General features: G+C 43.8%; 1 non-coding gene across 1 annotated transcript; it reads left to right on the forward strand.

The window, feature by feature from the left end:
* The first annotated feature begins 2,655 nt into the window (after positions 1-2,655).
* On the forward strand, positions 2,656-2,732 carry Trnas-cga. The gene has a single exon. It is a non-coding gene; the product is annotated as a tRNA-Ser (tRNA).
* Positions 2,733-7,935: the final 5,203 nt, after the last annotated feature.

Consider the following 7,935-nt stretch of genomic DNA (forward strand, 5'->3'; position numbering starts at 1 on the left):
GATTCTTGAATATTGTTCATCATTACGACCATTTTAAATTGGAAGGAACACATAGAAAATGTTGTGGGGTACGCTAACCAAAGACTGCGTTTTATTGGCAGGACCCTTAGAAAATGTAACAGATCTACTAAGGAGACTGCCTACACTACTCCATTAGAATACTGCTGCTCGGTGTGGTATCCTTGCCAGATAGAACTGACAGAGTACATCGAAAAAGTTCAGAGAAGGGCAGCAGGTTTTGTATTATCGCGAAGTATGGGAGAGAGTGTCACAGAAATGATACAAGATTTGGGCTGGACATCATTAAAAGAAAGGCGTTTTTCGTTGCGACGGCATCTTCTCACGAAATTCCAATCACCAACTTTTTCCCCCGAATGCGAAAATATTTTGTTGACACCGATCTACATAGGGAGAAACGATCACCACGATAAAATAAGGGAAATCAGAGCTCGTACGGAAAAATATATGTGTTCGTTCTTTCCATGCGCTATACGAGATTGAAATAATAGAGAATTGTGAAGGTCGTTCCATGAACCCTCTGCCAGGAACTTAAATGTGATTTACAGGGTATCCATGTAGATGTAGATGTGGATGTAGATGTGCCTGCGATACCTGTCAGGTAGGACTGATAGAGGAGCTAGAGAAGATCCAACGAAGATCGGCGCGTTTCGTTATGGGATGGTTTAGCTGGCGAGAGAGCGTTGCGGACATGCTAAACAAATTCCACCGGCAGACGTTACAAGAGACGTGTTGTGCATCACGGAGAGATTTACTATTGAAATTTCGGGACAGCACTATTTAGGAGGAGTCGGCCAACACATTACTTCACCCCACATATATATGGCGTATTGTCCACGAGGAGAAAATTCGTAAAATTAGAGCCAATATAGAGGCTTACCGACAAGCATTCTTCCCACGCACAATTAGCGAGTGGAACAGGGTTGGAGGGATCAAATAGAGGTACCGAAAGTACACTCCACCACACACTATTTGGTGGCATGCGGAGTATGATGTAGGTGTAGAAACGAAAGACGAGAAGGAGAAAATGAGGTTGAAGCTGGCAAGGTGCCGCCTAACTGCAAACAGATGTTAACCACAGTGACAAGATGTAATAGTATGAAATGATATATAAATTTGTCAAATAATGGCCGGCCGGAGTGGCTGTGCGGTTGTAGGCGCTACAGTCTGGAACCGAGCGACCGTTACGGTCGCAGGTTCGAATCCTGCCTCGGGAATGGATGTGTATGGCGTCCTTAGGTTAGTTAGGTTTAATTAGTTCTAAGTTCTAGGCGACTGATGACCTCAGAAGTAAAGTCGCATAGTGCTCAGAGCCGTTTGATTCTTTTTTTTTTTTTTTGGTCAAATAATGATAGACCAAGTAACGATCGTTCACAAATATATTATTGTTTCACTTATGCGTGCACTTGATGAAAGTCAGTTCACCAACTACAGTTCCAGACATCATGCCTTGGCGCTTACATCACCTCCTTTACTTTAAGAACGTGGCGCCCTTCATACTGTCATTCACGCTGGTCTTCATGTTTTGGTATGAATTGTATTAAGCACCGGATGAGACTGCAAACGCCGTTATTGTGCTGTTTACCCTTCCTCTGCTGGATTGTGCACATGCACACAAAGCGGCATGAACTCACAATTCGAGATTCTTGGTACATCCTTGGATCACAATGCGCCAGTGTCGAATGGTTGCTAAGCACCGTCTCCGCTAATGCTGGGTCTGCAGTGACATAGGATCTTCCTCCCTCTGAAGGTTAAGAGTTATTGTCCTCTTCTCACATGTATGTCTGACAGTTGTAAATTCAGGAAGCGAAAGACTTCCTGGCAGATTAAAACTGTGTGCCCGACCGAGACTCGAACTCGGGACCTTTGCCTTTCGCAGGCAAGTGCTCTACCAACTGAGCTACCGAAGCACGACTCACGGCCGGTACTCACAGCTTCACTTCTGCCAGTACCTCGTCTCCTACCTTCCAAACTTTACAGAAGCTCTCCTGCGAACCTGGCAGAAGTAAAGCTGTGAGTACCGGTCGTGAGTCGTGCTTCGGTAGCTCAGTTGGTAGAGCACTTGCCCGCGAAAGGCAAAGGTCCCGAGTTCGAGTCTCGGTCGGGCACACAGTATTAATCTGCCAGGAAGTTTCATATCAGCGCACACTCCGCTGCAGAGTGAAAATCTCATTCTGGAAACATCCCCCAGGCTGTGGCTAAGCCATGTCTCCGCAATATCCTTTCTTTCAGGAGTGCTAGTTCTGCAAGTTTCGCAGGAGAGCTTCTGTAAAGTTTGGAAGGTAGGAGACGAGGTACTGGCAGAAGTAAAGCTGTGAGTACCGGTCGTGAGTCGTGCTTCGGTAGCTCAGTTGGTAGAGCTCTTGCCCGCGAAAGGCAAAGGTCCCGAGTTCGAGTCTCGGTCGGGCACACAGTTTTAATCTGCCAGGAAGTTTCATATCAGCGCACACTCCGCTGCAGAGTGAAAATCTCATTCTGCAAACATCCCCCAGGCTGTGGCTAAGCCATGTCTCCGTAATATCCTTTCTTTCAGGAGTGCTAGTTCTGCTAGGTTCGCAGGAGAGCTTCTGTAAAGTTTGGAAGGTAGGAGACGAGGTACTGGCAGAAGTAAAGCTGTGAGTACCGGTCGTGAGTCGTGCTTCGGTAGCTCAGTTGGTAGAGCACTTGCCCGCGAAAGGCAAAGGTCCCGAGTTCGAGTCTCGGTCGGGCACGCAGTTTTAATCTGCCAGGAAGTTTCATATCAGCGCACACTCCGCTGCAGAGTGAAAATCTCATTCTGGAGCGAAAGACTATTTGCAATTTGTAGAGAAACCAGACGAAGTCATCAGAGTCTAAGAGCATTAAATGGAATCAGTGGTTGAGAAACGAGTGAGACAGGGTTGTTGCCTGTCGGTAACGCTATTTAATCTATACACTGAGCAAGTAGTGAAGGAAACCAATGCAAATTTTTTTGAGGAAATTAAAGCTCATGGAGAAGAAATTAAACTTTGAGCTTTTCCAATGACATTGTAATTCTGTCTGAGACAGCGGAGGACGTGGAAGAGGAGTTAAATGGAATGCATCATTGTCTTGAAAGTACGGTAAAAGGTAAATGTCAACAAAAGCAAAACAAAGATAATGTAATACAGCGAATTAAATCAGGTGATGCTGAGGGAATTACATTAGGAAATCAGACTCTGAAAGTAGTAGCTGTGCTTTCCTATTTGGGCAGTACAGTAACTGATGATGGCCGAAGTATGGAGGGTATAAAATAAGGCGTGGAAATGGCAAGAAAAGTGTTTCTAAAAAAGAGAAATCTGTTAACATCGAACATAGATTTAAGAGTTAGGAAGTACTTTCTGAAGGTATTCGTCTGAAGTGTAGCCCTGCACGAAACGTAGAAGATAAACAGTTCAGACAAGAAGAAAGCAGAGGCTTTTGAAACGTGATGCTGCAGAAGAATGCCAAAGATTAGGTGGGTACATCGTGTATCTAATCAGAGGGTACTGAACTGAACTGAGAAGAAAATAAATTTGTGGTACAACTTGACTAAAAGAAGGCATCGATTGATAGGACACATTCTGATATATCAAGGGATCACTAATTTACTACTGAAAGGATGTGTGGGTGGTAAAACTTGTGGAGCAAGGTCAAGATAAGAATACAGTAAACAGATTCAGAAGGATGTAAGCTGCCGCAGTTATTCGGAAATGAAGAGGCTTGCACGGGATAGTGCAATATGGAGTGCTTCATCGAATTAGTCATCGAATTGAAGGCCGTAACAACACAGTTGAAAACTGAAGTCCAAGAGAATCGTCAGGAAGAACACTGTGGAAGGAAGTGGGATATTCAAGGAATACCACAGTTAGCCGTTCAGTTGAAGAGGAGTGAACAGTCTGAGGAAAACAGTCACAGATGTTGGACAGACAAACGTAGGTACAAAGAAGAACTGAGAAGAAACCTTGGCCACTTGGAGAAACACTTCAGTTAATCGACAAGAGAAGAAAGCAAGAAATGGTTACGAATAGACGGCAGTACAGTTATATAAGTCACTTAGGAATGAAATAAATAGAAATTGCAAGATAGACAAGGCGAAATGGCTGCAGAAAAAGTGTGACGAATTCGAAAAACAAGTGATCCTCCAATGAAATCAAAAGCCTTCAATGACATCAAAAACAAGGGTTTCAACATCAATAGTGTAATAGGAAAAAGCTAATGGGTAGAAACAGGACATTAAAGATCTGTATGAGGGAGGGTTTTATGACGTGATAGAAGAATATTCTGGAGTTGAGACAGAGGATCCGGCATTAGAGTCAGAAGTTAAGGAACTATGGGACACCTGAGATCAAATTATGCAAAGGAATGGACGTAGTCAACCTCAGTTCCTAAAATCACTGGGGAAAATAAAAACAAAACAACTATTCAGACAAGTGTGTACGTGTACAATCTGTCAAGTAACCGAAATACCATGAGAGTTTCGGAAAAATATCATCTCTTCCTTTACCAAGATATCAACTGCAAATAAGTGCAAGATTTATCGCATTATCAGTGTAACAGCTCACATCCAGATGTTGTATAGACAAACATAAGTCCCAGGAAGGCAACTGCGACGAAACCATGGATAACAGTTGACCGACGAAAGAAGGAAGTACAGAAACGTTCAGGAAAATGTAGGAATTTAGAAATGCGAGTGACTTAGGAACACAATAAATTGGAAGTGTAGGGAAACTAAGGCAAATTGGCTGCAGGAAAAAACTGAAGAAATCGAGAAAAAAATGATTGTCGGAAGGACATATTCAGCATATAGAAAGGTCAAAACTACCTTTGGTGAAATTGAAATCAAAAGCGGTAGCACTAAGACTGCTACGGAAGACATAGGGGGATACAGTACTAGAATCAGACTTTAAAAGACCATTGGAAGACTTAAAGGGGTTACATTGAGAGAAAAATGGGAATTCCACTGTTAAATGCAGAGGAGAGAATGGAAAGAGTACACTGATGGGCTCTATGAAGGGGAAGTTTCGTCTGACGTGATAAAACAAGAAACAGGAGTCGATTTAGACGAGATTGGGGATCAGTACCAAAATCAGAATTTAAAAGGGCTTTGGAAAACTTAAAATAGAATAAAGCATAAAGTACAGATAAAGTTTCATCACAATCTCTAAAATCATTGATGAAGTGTCAACAAGACGACTATTCAACTTGGTGTGTGAAATGTATGAGAGTGGCGATATACCATCTGACCTCCGGAAAAATATCATCCACACAGGTCCGAAGACTGCAAGTTCTGACAAGTGCGAGAATTATGGCAAAGTCAACTTAACAGCTCATGCATCCAAGTTGCTCACTGCAATAATATACAGGAGAATGGAAAGGAAATTGAGGATGGCTAGATCACGACCATATTGTTTTGAAGAAAGGTGAGGCACCAGACAAGCAGTTCTGACGTTTTCGTTGATAATGGAAACAAGACTACAGAAAACTCAAGACATGTAATAGGATTCTTGGACCTGGAAGAAGCGTTCGATTGTGTCAAATGGTGCAAAATATACGAAGTTCTGTGGAAAATAGGGGTACGCTATAGGAACAGACGGATAATACACAATATGTACAAGAGGCAAGAGGAAATAATGGGAGTGGAATACGAAGAACGAAGTGCTCGGATTCAAAAGGGTGTAAGACAGTAATGTAGTCTTTCGCCCCTACTGTTCAATCTACATGTTGAAGAACAAATGATGAAATAAAAGAAAGTTTCAAGAGTGTAACTAAAATTCCAGTTAAAATGGTATCAATGATCACATTCGCTTATGACATTGCTATCCTCAGTGAAAGTGAAGAAGAGTTACAGGATGTACTGAATGGAATGAACAGTCTATTGAGCACAGAATACGGAATGAGAGTAAATCGAAAGAAGAAGAAAGAAACGAGAAGAAGCAGAAATAGAAGTGTGGCTAGGGCCTCCCGTCGGGTATACCGTTCGTCTGGTGCAAGTCTTTCCAGTTGACGCCACTTTGGTGGCTTGCGTGTCGATGGGGATGAAATGATGATGATAAGGACAACACAACACCCAGTCCCTGAACGGAGAAAATCTCCGACCCAGCCGAGAACCGAAGCCGGACCGTTAGGTATGACATTCAATCACGCCGACCGCTCAGCTACCAGGGGCGGACCGAAGCAGAAATGAGAACAGTGAGATATTTAACACCAGGTTTCATGGTCACGAAGTAAATGAAGTTAAGGAATTATGCTACCTAGGCAGCACTATAACGAATGACGGATGGTGCAGGGAGTACGTCATAAGTGTAACTGGACTGATTAAGCCTGGCGAAGGGCATTCCTCCCAAAGAGAAGTCTAATGATATCAAATATAGACCTTAATTTGGGGAAGAAATCTCTGAGAATGTGCGTTTGGTGCACAGCAATTTATGATAGTGAAGCAAGGACTATGGGAAAACCGGAACAGAAATGAGAACAGCATTTGAGGCGTAGTGCAACAGACTACTGTTGAAAATTAGGTGGACTGATAACGTAATGAATGAGGTGGTTCTGCGCTAGATCATAGAGGACGGGAATATATGGAAAATACTGACAAGATGAAGGGACAGAACGATAGGACGTCTGTTAAGACATCAGGGAATAACTTGTATGGTATTATATGGAGATGTGGAGGGTAAAAGCTGTGGAGGAAGAAGATTGGGATTTTTCCTCACATTGCAATATCGTAGATTTTTCAACGATAGTGTGTATGCTTTCAGTTTCATTGATAGTAAACGGCGAAGAAACTGTTGCGACAGTAATAGCTAACGTAGAATGTATTTTAAGTTTACGAGTTACAGCCCGCAGCTGTTGAAGTTTGTGTATGTGAATATTTTCTCGGCCATTCTTTCACTAGGATTCGCATAAGTGAAACTGACGTTGTTACCGTCAGACAGCCAAGATTTAGACTAAGATTTACGACGTAATCCATTATGAAGCGTAGCAGCATAGTAATTACCTATGCCACTCGTCATGGGCGTATACGTCTCACATGGAATGTGCTACGTGTAAGTAGACATTGGGCAACTTACTGGTTTATGTCTTTTACGACTGCGGCTAAAGACGTAAATTTTGCCATCACTTCGGGAAGGCATTTTTGTCCCAGACACCAACTAATGCTCCTAATTCATACGCAAACTGTCCAGTCGGTACCGAAAGCAATTGGCTTAAAGTTTCCTTTTTCTTTTTCCTCCAGTCACAGACCCGTTGGTCATCTCCTTCAAGGTGGAAGCGGGAGTCGTCACTAAAGATGGACAGCTGCCATACTAGAGGGCTCTATGTCCGCCGCCCACACCAGGCGAGTCGAGCTTGATGCTGCGTGGCAGGCGCCTTAGCGGTCGGCGTGCTGCGAGCGGTGCGTCTTGCTACAGCCTGTCAACTGTGTCGGCCGGAGTGGCCGAGCGGCTCTAGACGCTTCAGTCTGGAACCGCGCGACCACTACGGTCGCAGTTTCGAATCCTGCCTCGGGCATGGGTGTGTGTGATGTCCTTAGGTTAGTTAGGTTTAATTAGTTCTACGTTCCAGGGGACTGATGATCTCAGATGTTAAGTCCCATAGTGCTCAGAGTCACTTGAACCTGTCAGCTGTACTATCACTGTACGGAAGGTTACATAGAAGGCAGGACAGGTCGTCAAATGGCCCTTATCGTTGCCATTCGATCTATTCGCGTGTGGCTCACAATCACTTGGTCCTTCGTTCTTGTGGAGCATGTTGGATGTTCAGATCCTACATGTCGTGCCTGCTTGCCTTCCTGTATCCATTTCCGCGAACAACAGGCAATAGAAGTGCCTCTATGAGCAGTGTGGTGCGCAAAACGACTTTAGGACCACGCGGTCTCCCGCAGCCACACGATGTGACTTCTCTCGAACACGTCCAACTACACACCTTATCTACGAACTTGGC

Source organism: Schistocerca piceifrons, chromosome 4 (genome assembly GCF_021461385.2).
Source record: "Schistocerca piceifrons isolate TAMUIC-IGC-003096 chromosome 4, iqSchPice1.1, whole genome shotgun sequence".
NCBI classification, from domain to species: Eukaryota; Metazoa; Arthropoda; class Insecta; order Orthoptera; family Acrididae; genus Schistocerca; species Schistocerca piceifrons.